Here is a 17,723-nt window from a genome sequence, read left to right as displayed (position 1 = left end):
TTGAAAGCCGGTCAATTTTACACGCTACACGCTACACGCCGGCGTATGGGCCTACTGCGTCTGTGCAGTAGAGCGCAGTAGCAACCTCCCGGTAAAGAAACGAATTACGTTCTGTCAAAATAGTCGCTGGCTTGTGGCTTCTCAGCGAATGGAAAGTTTTGTGTGTAATCATCAAGTCGCAGTAGCTGAATCGCCCGCTTTTAAATTCGCCAACAAACAGCTGGTAAAAAAGCTCAATGTAATTGACGCTTTATGAATGTAAAATGTCCTTTAATTTTTATGTTGGCAACACATGTAATGTCGCCATGCCGGCAAATTATTGTTTTGGTTAATCAAATTATCTTAACAACTTTGTGGACAGTGTCAGCTTTATTTTCATACACTCTATTTATTCTAGCTGTCACATTTATGTCAGATTTATTTTTCAAACAAAAACAAAGAAATGCCATCCATTTGTCAAATGTACTTCTGCGACCTGTGTGTCAATGAATAAAATATATTATTTATGTTCAGACGAATCACACATCTACAAACTGGCAACATTTACGAGCTCTGATCTTTTTCGCCGCGGATTTACTTTATGGGCGGGAATCCGTTTGCAGAATTTTCTCTTTCAATCTCCGCCTAAACATTTCCGATCGGCGAGGATTGAGAGCTACCAGATTACCAGATCACGACTAGATCTCTTATCACGGGTCGCGTATTTATTTTAATTTTATAGACACCGTGTTTTATCTCGTTGATTGAAACTGATACTCCACTGTATTAATAATAATTATAGATTAATCATACAACGATATAATTAGGCCGTATAGCTATAACTAAGCACAATTTTTTTGTGAAATTTAATCTTTTAAAAAATTACAAAATAATAATATTTTTGAAACAAATTCAACGTTTTAAAACAGGTATATGTTAAATTGTTATTTTTATTCAATATTACGTATTGTACCATAGGTATTTGGTTCTTGTTCGTGAAATAGGTATATAAATTAAAATATTTTTAAATCTTTAGAAACATACACATTGATAAAAACTCTGTAAATAATATTTTAAAATACATTGTACGTGTTATAATTAACTCACTTGACTTATACGCATAAATACCTACATATATTTTACTTAGTAATTAATAAATACAGTATAATTCACCCAGCCATGCTCTTTAGTCTGGTCCCCACAAACGTAGCATGACCTGGTAATGTAGAGGAGCAAAGGTTTCTGATAAAGTAATTCTGACTCAGTTGTTTTACGCTAATTACAAATCTGTCGGGTGCTACTTAACCTCTCTTGGGCAAGCACCGCCATTTATAAAAATGGTGGCAAAAAAAGGTTTTTAAGTTATATTTTAATAACCATTATTACTACAAAAATATAGGTATTGAAATATAACAAAGATCCTTCAATTCTACACAAAAAAGTATGGTGTATATTTTTAATAGGCTTAACGGTCTCATCACACTGTGAGAAAATAATGTTAACATTTAATCGTATTCTCGTGTTTACGACATGAATAATTGTTAAAACATGCCAAATAACACTGTTTTATTCTCAGTAGGTATCATTATCAGCCTATTGCAATATACTGCTGGATGAACTCATGTCCTTGTTTTTCACTGCCACGTAATAATTAATATTTCGTAATCCAGCAAACTTTGGGATGGCCTTTACGTTGTCTTATGCTTTCAGGTATCACTGAATTATCGCATTCATCCAACAGCCATTTTCTCTACAAGCTACGTTTAATTACGACGTAATAATATATTCTCTGTATAACGTCATCTACTTCTGTGAAGTAAAGAGGGGTCGGCCACGACGCCTTAAAGAGCTATACGTATGTACTCGTAGTAATGAATAGCCTGTCTTTCTATAAGCTTAAACCACGTTATCAACTTTATTTCTATGCACCGCTGATAAGCTAACAACAGTCGCGCATAACCTCTAGAAACGTGGATGTATTATGCAGCGACCGGCGAGCCGGTATAGGAATGAACAATTCGTATGTATGCGCATGAGTTCTGGCGGCTTCGATCGGATCCCAAGATGAACGCGATTTATTTATAGCAGCACGAGATTTTTTTTCAAACTAAAAAGTTGCATTCCACCAATGTGCGTTGGCAACATGTGTTTTGTGAACAGACGAAACGAGTTTTGATGTGCAAGCCGGCTTAGATTCCATAACTTTACCATTATCTTTACCTTTCACAACAGTCATATAAGTAGACATTTGCTGTCTAGGAAGGTCTGACACTCTGATTGTTGCCATTCTGCAAACGTAAAAAAGTAACTCCAGAAACTTTTCTAGAATGATTGATTTCTGACAATTTCATAATATTTTATTCGAATATCACCTTAGCTTATCAAAAAACAAAAAGTACCTATTATGTTAAACCACAGTATAAAAACCCCTATAGTATTATAATTTTATTCTCAGATGAGGTATATATTAACGGCAATATTTGAAATGAAATTTGTGTATTAGTGAATCTTTAAACTGAACTGTTGTGTGGAAAGAATGATATAAAGATGTAAACTAAAAATATTTTTTCAATCCAATAACTATTTTTTTTTAAATTGACACGACAATTTTAAATTTACTATCGATTTCACCTTAATACCTTGTAAAGGCTAAACTCCTTGTAACTATATTTAAAGTACAAAACACGTAGGCGAATTGAAAGGATCAAAGGTAAACTTTCCATCCTTGGATTTATTATTTTTTTAAATCAATTATTTATGTATCGAAAATTTGAAAGGCGCCTGTCGGTGCAAATAAATGAAAATTTATAATATATTTTACCACAGTTTTTTTTATAATATTATTGTGCGTGAGAGATGAACTTTGTATTGAATTAAAATAAAAAAACGAAAATCGAGAGATAAAAGCCGAAATCTGTTTTGAAATTCAAATGAAAAAAAAATCCTATTAATATTCACATAATTTGAATGGGAAACTTTTCCCTTAATTAAATTTAATATTTCATTTCCGAGTTCAAAAGTAAAATATTACAGAACATATATATAGAGGGTTCACTGCCTCCATTTCAGTATGTTTATAAAAAGCTCAATGATGTTCCCTCTTTTTTACTTGTATTTTAGTTACTACGAGTATATGTTAGTTTAGTCGTAATGTTTAATAATAATCATTTATACATCATTCCTGTTCAAACATATTTTTTACTGCTATTCCATTATATTATAATATATTTAGGAAAATTAAACTTTACAATTTATTTTAAATTACCTTACATTTAAAGTATAATTGGGCATGTGTATGTGAACTTCTTATCGTGTCATTTCTTAAAGAATGTCAACCACCTTCGAGGCGATTTTTTCTCTATCAGTCTCTATCAGGAACAGTACGGTGAAACTGCACTCATGTCCGTCAAGGAAGTTCTTAAGAAGCCACAAAATACGGCGTTGTCCTCTCATAATGTGATCGAGATACGGTATTTTTTTTGGTTTTAATACTATGCAGAACTTTTCGGTCATTTCGTATTCGATTGAAAAAGTCAACACTCGGTCAGAATTATTTTGGGGTTACGTCTATATCAGCGGATCTCAAACTAGGGCCCGCGGTCTCCTAGACCTTAGGGGACCGCGAAGCGGTTTCGGTAGGACCGCGAAAAACGAACGCATATTAAATATTATTTATATTTTTATAATTATAGCATGTAACATTTCTTGAGGACAATTTAATTCAGGAACAGTTTCTTGATTTGATAAATGATGGGGGTGCAAAACATGTTTTTCGTTGTAGTGATTTTAGTGTGAGACGGCTTTTTCTACTATCAAGACAAAATCTGAAAATAGATTATACGCGACATATGACATGAGAGTTGCACTGGCCAAAACAAAGCCAAACATAGAAGAATTGGTTCAGGCAAAGCAGATGCATCCATCCCATTAAAACTATTATTTAGATTTAATTTAATGACTACATAACATGTATTTTTTTCTGAATACATAATTGTTTGTAAAAAAAATGTTTTATTCACAACAGCCTATAAGCAGTGCCGCGCCGTAGGTATATGGCACCCTTGTGCAGTGCAAGTATTTGGCGCCCCCAATTTCTTTAAAATAATATAGATTTTCTTTTTTTATTAAAGGGGTCCGCGGGCCATCGAACCATTTTTAAAGGGTCCGTCACGCAGGAAATTTTAAAAAGTTTGAGAACCGCTGGTCTATAGAGTCACAACATGGAAGCCTCAACCCTCTATTATCGTTTAGCGTGCATACTTCCATACCATATAAAAGAATTAAGAGAACATAATGGCGAGCCATACGCAGTCTCAGACCTAGTTTAAGGGGGGACATGCTCGTCGAAGGTCAAAATTGAGTTTTTATTGTATTTTCAAACCATGATCCTGGACACTCCTTAAACGTTGTAGATAATCTATTTATATAATTTTGAAGCCTTATTATCCTTTATAGTTATTTTAAACATTTGATGACTGCATAAAGTATTTTTGTTACATAAAATAGTATTCTTTTAAACCTCTCGCTCTAATGTTTTAGAATATAGTCATATTTCGGTACATAACTGTGCAGTGGTGTTAAGATTTTTTACATTTATTAATTTTTAAACGCATTTATAAAACCATTAGCATAATTTATTACGAGATAATTTTTGTAAAATATTCACGATAAAAAATTATATTGATAATCTCTGTGATCCCAAATTTGACAAGAATTAGGCATTTTATTATTCAAAAAATCGGCAAGATTAACACATTTGAAGATGATTTTAAAGATATTTATTATAAGCTATGTCTTTGACCATTCAAATGTGATAAACATCTTATGAATAATGATTACTTTATAATAATTATTGACCTAAGAATAAGGTAGTGTTTTTTTGAAATACGCCATTTCTTTTGTCATTCCCCAGTGGTTAAGCTACAACATACGGCCGTAGCCATAAATTGACAAACTATAATTGAAGTAGGGAGTAAAATAATATTGACGCGCGTATTTGAACATGTACCGTTTAAAAAAAAAATAAAAAAAAATTCGGTTAAGTACATGTTCAAACACGCGCGTTAACATAATTTTACTCCCTACTTTAATTATAGTTTGTCAATTTATGGCTACGGCCGTATGTTGTAGCTTAATCACTAGGGAATGACAAAAGAAATGGCGTATTTTAAAAAAACACTACTTTATTCTTAGGTCAATAATTATTATAAAACAATCATTATTCATAAGATGTTTATCACACTTGAATGGTCAAAGACATAGCTTATAATAAATATCTTTAGAATCATCTTCAAATGTGTTAATCTTGCCGATTTTTTGAATAATAAAATGCCTAATTCTTGTCAAATTTGGGATCACAGAGGTTATCAATATAATTTTTTATTGTGAATATTTTACAAAAATTATCTCATAATAAATTATACTAATGGTTTTATAAATGCGTTTAAAAATTAATAAATGTAAAAAATCTTAACACCACTGCACAGTTATGTACCGAAATATGACTATATTCTAAAACATTAGAGCGAGAGGTTTAAAAGAATACTATTTTATGTAACAAAAATACTTTATGCAGTCATCAAATGTTTACAATAACTATAAAGGATAATAAGGCTTTAAAATTATATAAATAGATTATCTACAACGTTTAAGGAGTGTCCAGGATGATGATTTGAAAATACAATAAAAACTCAATTTTGACCTTCGACGAGCATGTCCCCCCTTAAGGTCTCGATTACTTAGGATACGAGGGTGGGTCAATAATTCCTTAGAAAAAAGCATTAAAACAGGTTTTATTTTTGTATTTTTTTTTATTTCTCAACATAATTTCCTTGGAGCTCAATAGACTTGGTTAGACGTTTCTCAATTTTTTTTAAACCGTCAGAAAAATAAGTTTTCGGAAGGTCCTCAAAATAAGCATTTGTCCGATCGATGACTTCTTCATTTGAAAAAAAACGTTGTCCACTTAGCCATTTTTTTAAGTTTGGGAAAAGGAAAAAGTCACTGGGGGCTAAATCTGGCGAATACGGTGGGTGGTCGACCAATTCGAACTTCAATTCTTCAATTTTAGCCATTGATCGTAAACATGTGTGAACACGGGCATTGTTCTGATGAAAGAGGATTTTTTTCCTGTTTAAATGAGGCCGTTTTTCTTCAATTTTGTTTTTTAGCTGGTCCAATAAAGATGCATAATAATCCCCTGTTATTGTTTTTCCTTTTTCCAAATAGTCAACGAAAATAATTTCACGCGCATCCCAAAATACAGTAGCCATAACCTTACCAGCTGATTTTACGGTTTTCGCCTTCTTTGGACATGGTTTGCCTTCGCAATCCACTGCTTTGACTGTTCTTTCGTCTCGGGAGTATAGTGGTGTATCCATGTTTCATCTACAGTCACAAAGCGACGAAAAAATTCATCCGGATTGCGTTGCATGAGCGACAACAGAGCTTTAGAGGCCACCACCCTACTGCGTTTATTGTCGACTGTGAGCAAACGCGGCACCCATCTTGCAGAAATATTTTTCATGCCCAATTTGTCATGTAAAATAGAAATGACGCTACCTTTTGAGATCCCTGTAACCTCAATTATCTCACTCAACTTTAATCTTCGGTCACTTAACACCATATCGTGGATTTTATTGATCATTTCTGGTGTAGTCACCTCTACAGGACGTCCTGAGCGTGGTTTATCCTTTGTTGATGTACGACCACGTTTAAATTCATTTAACCAGTTATAAATAGTTGCAAGTGAAGGAGCAGATATGCCGTGAACTAAATCCAACTCATTTTTTATTTCCTTTGCTGTTAACCCTTTTATATTAAAATGTTTAATAACAACTCTAAACTCAATTTTCTCCATTTTCCATTTTTCCATTTTCCACAAGCAATTTTTTTTTTTAAATGTACGAGAAACACACAACAACCCGACCAATCTGATTGAAACTTCGCAGCATACTGAATCAGTAGTGCCGCTGCATGAAAACAAACCGCTTGCAGTACTAGTCGCGCCACCTGTCGGCTTTTCTAAGGACTTATTGACCCACCCTCGTATCTCTTATTTTGAGAAAGACACTCCTTGCGATCTCAATTCTAGTTTTTTTTTATTTCCTGAAACCGATTCAATTTCTCATTGACCCATGTTCCCAAATATTTATAATAGGACACACGTTCAATTGGTTCGCTGTTAATAACAAAACTTGTGTTGGTGTTTGGTGTCGCTATTTTTGATACTAATACGTAATAGTTTTGTTTTGTTGAAGTTCATTTTTAAATCATACAAATTGGTGACCTCATTAACCCTTTCTTTCAATTGATGCAAACCCTTTAAAATATCAGCGATCAGCACTGTGTCATCTCCATAACGTATATAATATAATATAGTTTATATCATTTAAATACGTTAATAGATAATTAAAAAATATTTTCCTTAAGAAGGAAAATTTTAAATAACCACCAAGTATGGAGTCTTTCTCCACTGGTATCAAAGCATAAAAAATCATTCGTTTCATTTTCTGATTTATTGGAGAATTGCTTACTTATTATTTATAATATTATCTGCTTTTTTATGTTGTCTGTACTATATTCAATAAATCGTATTTCTTTCTGCGACCTGTTCTTTTATTTAAATTCTCTCTATGGAACACGGAAAAAGATTTTTCTTCAGCCGAGAACTAATATTGCACGGTTGTCATTGTCTAAAGCAGCGTAAAGCATTAGAAGCGTGGTCCTAATACATTTGGCTTTAATATCCGGTGCGTTTTTTTTTTTATTTCTTTTGGCGGGCACTCTTCTCAAGCGCTTCGACAGAGAGTTTTTTTCTGTCGCGCAAGACGTGATCGGAAAACAAATCCTCGTGTAGCCTGCAGCAGGAAATTGGACGCCGACAATTCGTCCTGAATGTATCAACTCCGCCAATGCATCAACCAAAATGGCAGTTCAATTTTTATGCCAAGCCTTCAACTTATCGAAAACAAACGTTATCAATAGTGACAGTTTTTGTAAAGCTATGCAGGCGCTCACTTCTTCAATGGTTTCAAAAATTTAAACAGATACGTATTTTCATAATCTGATAGTTTTAAGTGTAAAAATCACAAAAATCACAAATCTCAATTACTGTATCTTCTAAATATTATAAACTCTCAGATACTGCTTTTCATGCAAGCTCATTTTGTAAAGGGGGCTCTAAACCTGACATAAAATAAAATATGTACTAATAAATAAGACATGGAAATGATTCGTTTGTATATTCACTGAAAATTAAATTCAAATTCCAACGAAACTATCATTGTAAATGTTGTACCTACTTAAAAATATATACTTTTTTGTATTTTCATGCAGTGGAAAATGGACCATAAATGCATCATATAGAAAACGATCTAGATATGATATTAATGGCGTATGGTCATGATCCCTAGAACTGATAATGCACCAACAATTCCATTCTTGAAAAGTTAAGGATAAAAGACAGATTTCAACAAACGTTCATAAGAAAAATCTTAAGTTCATTGGCGGCAGGGTGACATAATATTAAGGAGATTGGAAGTTATGTGCAAGAAAAATGGTCACGCTAAGTAAATCAATAATTCGACAAGATTTTCATTCAATCACCTCGATCCTCAGTAATAAAGCAACGACTAGTAGTTGATGTTTGTATGCAATTGATTAAAAAATCCTCAACTAAATTCGTTTAAAAAAATATTAATTTTCACTACTGTACAACCATTGTCTCAGGCGATTGTTAATTATTTTAGCAACCGAAGTCTCGTATTATTAGTTATAAATAAGTCTCCGTAATAATTTTGCTTGCTAGATCTTCCTGTTTGCATAGACCGTACAGTTATGTACGAACTGTCTTACGTGAAGCTCTTTTTCATAACCACGTGACCGTTTCAAAATGGAGGACACATGCCAGCTACAAGATGGCGGTAATTTTGAATTGGTCCCATGTCACCCGATACGTATATATTACACTTTATTTGAATACCATTTTACAGCTAAAATATATTTCGTGGAATGCAATATTTGGCAGAAGATATCAGATCAGTGCTTTACGCCTTCATAAAGAAGAATTGTATATCAACATAACATATAATATATTATAAGGTATTTATATATAAAGCAAGTGGTGCATTATTGTACTACCATAAATCTAAGTTATTTGTATTCTAAAGTTTATACTTGATAAAACATAAAACAAGAATTTATGTTTTTTCTCATATCTTTATTTAATAATCTGTTCTATGGTTTATTACTTTGTGAAGGTCGCACCATAAAATACAAAGCGCTACGAGTGTCATCAAATATTAACAAAATATTGAATCCGCGTTTTATTTACGTGACTAACTTTAACATCACCAATACAAGCGTATACATACGTGGTTAAGCTTATCCCATATACATATTCATCAGTAGTAATATCGTATTATCTTCTTATTTCCCGTAAGTATACCTGACAAGTATAATACTCTTTTTCTCTGATCTCCACAGCCTAGTTATATCTAAAAGTCACCTTTCGCCACTGAGAGGTACCTATACGATAATCAAATTTCAATTTTATATGTGTTTTACAGCTATCTATTGTTTTCTTGTGTTTTTGTTTACGTAACCCTTTCATATAAAAGCTGGAATATTTACCGTCCTTTTGTTATGAAGCTAAATAGGTCAGTTGAACGAATTATTTTTAATTGTGTTGATGTTACCCCGAAATTAGTCAAAGTAAAACATTATAAAAGATAGATAACAAGACATTATTTAACAACAGAAGATAATTATTCAGACGCACTCCACCGAAGTAATTCTGAAATAATCAGACTGTAAATTTATATAGTTTTCTTTTCTTTTCAGACTTACAATATATACGTTCCACGTGAGCATGCCATGCAGTCAAGTTTATCACTGATAATGCTTCTTTTTATCAGAGCGTTAGAGCGGAGCTTGGAGCAAGAGCACGGAGCAGTGTAGCAATACCTGGAGTAAGTGACTAAGTGAGTAACTAAGTTGTTACCTGGAGCAGGAGCGGAGCCGGAGCACCGAAAATTTATATTGCTCTACTGCTCCGGATATTTTTTTTACATTATTTACATTATATTTGACACGTTTTTGCGACACTGGAACTATTTGAAATACGGCAACACTGCCATGTGATAAATAACCTCACTTTTTTAAAAGAATGAAAATGACGAATAAACCCAGTTTTGAAACTTTAATTATTTTTTTAACATTTGTACCTAATACCCATTTTTACCCGGAGCGGAGCAGACCCTGGAGCAGAGCTTGAGCTAGTATTAAGTCCTAGAGCGGAGCTGGAGCGAAGCAACTCAAAAAAGGGTCCGCTCCAACCCTCTACTTTTTTTAACGATGGACGTTGGAGAGTTATTCCAGTTTGCATAAGATAGGGAGACGTACGTACTTGTCACAAATCTTTTATGGAATACGAGTGAAATGAAATTTTGATAACCATTGAAGTTAATGACCTTGTTTTCGCATCCATTTGTTAGTAGTGGACAAACAGATTTGTAAAATACTCTACATTTCATGATAATGAAGGAGTACTGTAAAATTTGTTTATTCAGACGTACAAACGCACTCCATATGAAGAAGTTAAAACACTAAAAGCAACGCAAGGCGGTATGAGAGATCCATGTTGGGCATACCGCGCAATTATCTACAACATAATAATTGGGTAGTAAAGGATTTCTTAATAATATTATTTATGGCTGGCAAAAATAGTTAAAACATCAAAATTTGAAGACATTATCAAAACTCTATATATTATGAAGGTGGCGGTGATTGAAGGTCTTTGTTACTTGGTTGTTGAGATAAGAGTTTGTACGTGAGATCGATATGATTAAGAGATTACTATGTCAAGTGAAGGACTCGTGACAATAGTAGTACGTCTTGTGATGGACTCAATGAGTTAAGTGAGGATTCATAGATTGTCCTTCTTATTTATATTAATGCAGTACATATATTACAATATATATTTTCGTAATTACCAATCAAAACAAACACTACTGATCTAGTTATGAATGATTAAGAAAACGCTGACAATTATTATTGCTGTAATGTTTTGTTTTAACAACAAAACCTACATATTAAAGTGTCATTAATTTTATGCTCAGTAGTATGATTACTAAATAATATATAAAGATATTTATGTTTCTGCGAAGTCATTCTTAATTTGAAAATTCTTATTAGAGCTTTCAAATTAAATACAATGTAAGTAGGTACGCACAATTTAATCATGTTATCTATTAGATCATTTACAACAAAAATTACTGTGTGGTATAAAAAAAATACTCCAACATTATTAAGGATTTTTTTCCATTGTGATTTGACAAAGATAGGAAATTAGATTACAGTCTTTTTAGACAGCTCAGTGCCACGACATGGCGATGAGAAAATTTAATTAATTTGAAAAAAGCTATCAAGCGTTACACAATAATTAACCTCGAAAACTAGTGCATGACATGCCATTGTTACACCACGCTATAAATAATAATTAAACCTATTTGCGGACAGGTTCATTTGCTACATAATATATATATTTAAATCGTTTACATGAAATGACACAATGTTATGGCGCATTACGTTATTAATGAAGATAATTTAATATAAGCCAATAAGCCAAAAGGAAGTTGATATTACCGGAAATGCGACATACTTCGACGATATTCTCTGATGTAAACTATAAGATTTACTCCATCTCACAATGTAGGGAAATGTGGAGGGCAGCAGAGGCGTGGACGGAAAGTGATCATTCAAATTCAAATGTAAGTGAAGATGAGTGCAATTTGGTCGCCAACCTTTGATAGAAGACGGCACAAATAAGAAAGTTTGATACAGGGAATGAGGCGCGTTTGGAGTTGCATGTCGTGCAGAACTGGTCGGAGAGTGCTGGAAGTCACGAATATTGGAGTAGGTCAATGCTCGCTTTGAACTATAGCGCCATTGGAAGAATAAGACTATATTTTTAAATAATACCAATTACTATTTCAAAAAAAATGCTCACCGGCGCTCGTATTCCAGTGTGTAAGGTTCTCCCGGTGAGGTCTCAATATATGTAAGTGATTTTCTCTAAACCATTGTTTCACTTCTACTACTATATTACTGTTTCACTACACCACTATCATATGGCCTCGTGGCCTATTGTAGTGTGCGTACAAAATAATATTGTATATAGGTATTTTTGTATATATTTTTTCTTATCTTATCTCATAAAAAATGAAGTAATATTAGACAATGCCATATACTGGACTACGTTTAGATATTATTCATATTATGCTATAACTTATAACATGATGAATTTGAATGAAGCTGTATTATAATGTAATATAGTGTAACATATAGATACGTTGTGAATTCACCGCATATCCCTCGAATTTGCATTCCAGTCTTTTGGGACACAATTCAGAACATAATATTATATTATTTTAACAAAGGCAAGAAAGCCTAATAACATCCTACCCTTAATATTTTGTCATTCGGGTATAGTATAAACCAACTTAAATCAAAACTTTCACACTGGCAATATTAAGAAGGGTTTAATATTATAACAATATGTATTTATGTTGTTCTTAATTGATTTAACTCTGTAAGTCAGCGGCTACCGTGTTGCCAACTTAGCGTTTTTCCTGCTAGATAGCATCTTTGAATGTGCATATAGCTTGCACAACACACATGATGGCATACGATGTTAAATTTAACGTTTTTTTCAGTTTAATTTTTTCCACAATAAAGTGTCAATAGTACACTAATTTGCTTGAAATCAACATGTTGGTCTCTTAATGTCTTACATATAGATGAAATAATGTGATATTCGATATTTTAGTGATAAGAAAAATCGTACCTGATTAATTTTTTGTTGTATGATTTATGTATTTATAAGCTGCAAATCAATTAATTCTCCATCAATATATTTTGTTTTCGTACAACAATGTCCAAAATTATGATCTATTTTTTGGAAGTGCGATTTTCTAGACATTTATTTGAAATATTAAAAAAAAACGTTTTCTGTCAATTGTATAATTTCCATACAGTATATGGCATATTTTTTTCAGTGGCAATTGGCAACATTGGTTATCAGTGTGCACTGAGATGCCTGAGCGCCGCAGAATATTCCAATATTGTATTTCTAATTTAAGTTATTATATTATATTATTAATTAGGAGGTACTCAGCAATCAATCAAAAATAAAAATATTGGCTATATAGCCTTTTGTTCTATACGTAATCCCTTAAATATCTCGCAAAAAATTGGTCGGATCTCAAAAAAGCTCTCGATACTCATTTTGGAAAAATTTCCCGGAATTTTCTGAAAAAAGATTGGTAACCCTAGACGTCAGCCATATTTGGTAACCCATATCATGAGCGGGGAGTGCCACGCACACAGAAACAAGAAAATTTAGTTTCCTTACAAAAATATTATAAGTATTTAAAATAAACTGAAATTTTTGAAAAAAAAATTGGGTCAAACCAAATATTATGACAGAACAAAAAAAGCTTTGCGTATAATATTATATTACAAGTCTATGTATATTGTTATTATTTTCGAATGTGATAATCGTTACCATTCATTTTCGTTGGTTTTGAATCGAACATATATACAATAATTTGTACTAAATATTGAAATTACGGGATTACATGGTGAAATTGCTTCAAGGTTCGTCGTTGTCGCTCAAAATTTGAATATCGAACGCCGCGGAAATAAAGTAAAATATTGCTTGTAAAATACTTTGAAGAAATGCTTTCGAAAAAGAAACTATATAGATATAGAAAAAACCGTAAATAATCTTCGTCTCAGGAATTATTAATTCCGTTTGAAGTAGAAACCTGTTGTAAAATTGAAGAGTCGTCAAAGAGATACTTACTGAAAAGTACAAGTAGGAAAAACGACACGATAAGTCAAGGCATGAAATTAAAATAATTTATTTTTAAATAAACTTACATAGGTATCAGGTCTTAACCAAATCAAATATAATACATTTAAGTTGATGAATAACAATGCGTGGTGATAGATCATTATAGGTTTTGGTAATAAATACTATACATCACTTTTTGAAGTTGGACATACCTGCACTAGATTATAACAGCATTTTCTTTCGATACCTTACTATATTTTAACTATCAAATATTATTGGGTGCCACCTGTCAAAATTCTCATACGTCTTGTTATAATATGTTCTCTCTTACTGCCTTGTTCAGGTGTTTTTGACTCAATTATTTGTCTGTGAGCTGCTGCCAGGCGGAGTCTTTGTACTCATGACTTCTGGCACACCATCGGATAACTTGGTCATTTTTGCAAGCGGTTGCGCATAACTGATTGTTCTTTCTCATCCATAATGTTAATATTTTCGATTGATTGTGTATGTTATGTTGCCTAAGGTTACAGTAGATTACAGCACCATACATAATTTATTATTATTAAATGTCTTGGACACTAACTTTTTGATACTCTAATCTAATCACTTGATATACTATTAATGAACTGAAAGCATCTGTCAAACTATAACGAGAGTATCATTTGTTTTCTTTCACGATCTGATTAATAAAAACAATTTTTCAAATTTAGAATTTGCGTTTATACGTGGATATTGAATACGTCTCCTTCCTGTCTCGCACTCTCTTACATGTTTTCTCTCATGCTCAGTGATAAGGAAATAATAATGTCAAAATGTTGGGTATATTCAATCGATTTTATATGTATCTATAAAATAGGTATTAGAGCTACCCAACAATGTATAATTAATTAGTTGGTTATTAATAATTCAATCATATTCCTATAGAATATAAATATTGAATAGACAATATAAGAAAAATATATAATTTCACTATTTTGTTTTTGATAGTAGTTGTAGAATCTGTATATTATTTAATCCACTAATAACAAAAAATAAGCTTAGCTTTATTCGAGTCGAATAAGTAGGTAGGTACTTCAATTTTCGATGATTTATAGCGATACTCTGTCACAGTTTACAGTACCTACCTGATAAATGAATACTCGATTATATAATAGTGGTAAAGAGTGACCAGATAAGAGATAAATGCCAATCACTCAATTTCATGATTTGATCAATTCAATGCCACGACATAACATCGCTAACCAAAACTTCGTTATTTCAACGGTGAAAATAGATACATACGCCCTCGGCGAATCCATTCAAACTTTTACACCTTTCTGTTATGGTAATAAATATTCGGAAAATTCGGAAAATTCTGACCCCACTATATTTAATTGACACTATATAAATAAACTGAACAAAGTTCAATTACTCAATACTAAATGTGCATTTCCTTCTACCATTATCATGTAATGACTTCAACCTCATTGATCAATATAAGACGCATCTTGTTTTTTTTATATACTCGTACCTATTATTGTTTATTAAAATAAGAATACCACAGTTTTATTTATAAGGTAATAGACTTGTAGTTAATAGGTAGATTTTGATAAATTTTTATTATCGTGTGTGGCAGTTGGGTTAGTCCATTATTTAAAATTGATTAAACGTACACAATAATATGTATAAAAATCATACGAATTTGTTGTACAATTTATTGGTTTTGCGTAAAATATATAACATTCTTTCTATTAATTGTAAACTAATGATTATTTTACTCACTGTCTATAGAGTATATTATTAGATAAAACACTCAATAGAACAATAATTATTATATTTATAAAACAAGTTTTTAAGTATCGCGATAATTATTACGTAGATATTGTCGTGTGATTTTCGTTTTAAATATTTTTCGAAATAAACAAAGTATTCTGTATTTTAAATTTTAATTAAGGTACCTATTTATAAGGTTTGTGTCTTACCTTGATCACGCCTTTGTTCCTTCGAAGGGCGCACTTTGTAATTATTTTGATTAAAACAATCCGTCGTTGAATGTGTAATACGTCACGTAACAGTTCAAGAAAAGAAATAATATTATTAGAACAGAAGAAAGCAAGAAAAAAATAATAATTTATAACGCAAAAAATATTTTTTCGCTTTAAGAATAATTAGTGTTAATGTGGAAAATCCTGATACAAAACTGAAAAAATCTCTAATTCGAATTTATAACTAATTAAATCAACTAATTCATATTTCAAATATTAAATTAGAACAAAAACCTCATAGGTTTCTCTATATTTAAAGCATATACTTGATAAGGTTTTTTTTAGACTAGGAAATTACTATTCATTTCAAAGTTTACAAAAAAGAATCAGTAAATAGCCATAAAAATTATATAAAGAAGATGATTAATTTTAAATATACTGAAGTATTCTAAATTTAAAATCTGTTGCGTTTATTATTATTTAATTTGTATAATAATTATGCTTTCTTTTCTGATCGAAACCTCAACAGTTAATTCATTGATAAGCCAACAATGTTTACTCGTTCAAATATTATTTGTTTATTTTAAATGTTTTCGAACATGCTCGTTTGTTTTTTTACCGTTCTTTATTTGACTTTTTTTTATTTCAGTGTGTAAAATCGATTTTGATCGAACCGATTGTAAGTTGTTGCGAAGTTAATTTATGGTTTTTGTATAGACTGGGAAAGCAACCGTGCGCGACGAAATCTGAACCCTGAATGAATGGGGATCGCTTTGCCTAGATCAGTCCAAAATTTCCCCCTCCGCTCGGCGATCGGATCAGGGTTGCCAAATGTCAAAAGAAAACTTAAAGAAAATGCGTCTTACTTTGCGTAAAAGTACAAAATATTTGTATAAAATATGTATGAATTGTATTATATTTGATATCCAAAAGCCGACTCCTTCTAATAGCGTCCTTTTATATTTCATTGAGACAATTTTGACATACATAAATTCATGTAAGAAAGTTAAAGAAATAATAAAAATATATTGCTTTCGAGATATAATTTCCTGTCAATTTTCCCACTAACATTGACTAAAATTTCATTCATTGAAAAAGTGTTTTCCTTGATAAAAGAGTGTCAGTATATAGAAAGCTGATTAACAGCGTTTGTAAACATCATTACTTCAGTAAATCTGTAATTTCTAATATATCGAACGAAAGAGTATAATATTTGCACCTCTAATTTTGTACCTACCTACCTAATTATCATACTATATAAAATAAGAGTTATCTCACCTTTCGATCGTTTATTCATAATCAAAACCTGAAAATTTCAAAAAAAGAAAGCTTTAAGTCGAACAACATTAATGGTGTTAAAATATTTTATTCCATTTCCCTGTTCTTTTTGTGCTTAAGATAATATATACATATATATGTTTTTAAAATTAAATAAATATATATATATAATATATTTACATATGACGAAAGTACACATTTTTTTTTAAATCAAGACGACTATGTTATCTTTGTAGTAAATAGTAATAAGAATTAAACACGCTATAAAAAAATATTCTACTTCAATAAATTTCAATAAAACATATTATTAAGTTTAATTGGCATATTATGTTTCACAAGGATACCTCAAACCATATAGTAAGATAACATGTGATATGTAGGTACCTATAGATATGGACGTCAATGTATTTACTCTAATTAATGAAAAAATCTAACTTTGTACTACTTATTTCTTTCACGAAATGAAAACATCTAAATTGTATTAAATTATATTATCGCCTCCATTTTTAAAGATTTAACAATCACAGTATATCGAAGACTTCTAGTACCTAATTTAGACCAATCTGTACGTGAACAATGTTTTCAATCCACGGCGGTCTTTTATAGAATGTTCATTTGTTTACGAACGCATGTACTTATCTTGG

General features: G+C 31.6%; 1 protein-coding gene across 2 annotated transcripts in view; it reads right to left on the bottom strand.

Moving 5' to 3' along the window:
* Nucleotides 1-16,560, bottom strand: part of Cbp53E (Calbindin 53E) — a 319,445-nt gene extending 302,885 nt beyond the window's left edge. Inside the window, exons 1-2 of one of the 2 annotated variants that reach the window (XM_085960956.1) lie at nt 16,421-16,560; nt 15,799-15,831 (exon numbers count right to left, since the gene is read on the bottom strand). The gene's annotated coding sequence lies outside the window, so the exon portion shown is untranslated. The remainder of the gene's footprint in view (nt 1-15,798; nt 15,832-16,420) is intronic. The other variant, XM_085960955.1, reaches the window with a different exon arrangement.
* Nucleotides 16,561-17,723: the final 1,163 nt, after the last annotated feature.

This window comes from Rhyacophila brunnea, unplaced genomic scaffold (genome assembly GCF_057557595.1).
Source record: "Rhyacophila brunnea isolate RB1 unplaced genomic scaffold, BYU_Rbru_1.0 scaffold_12, whole genome shotgun sequence".
Classification (NCBI taxonomy): domain Eukaryota; kingdom Metazoa; phylum Arthropoda; class Insecta; order Trichoptera; family Rhyacophilidae; genus Rhyacophila; species Rhyacophila brunnea.
This window is presented reverse-complemented; position numbering and strand designations above follow the sequence as displayed.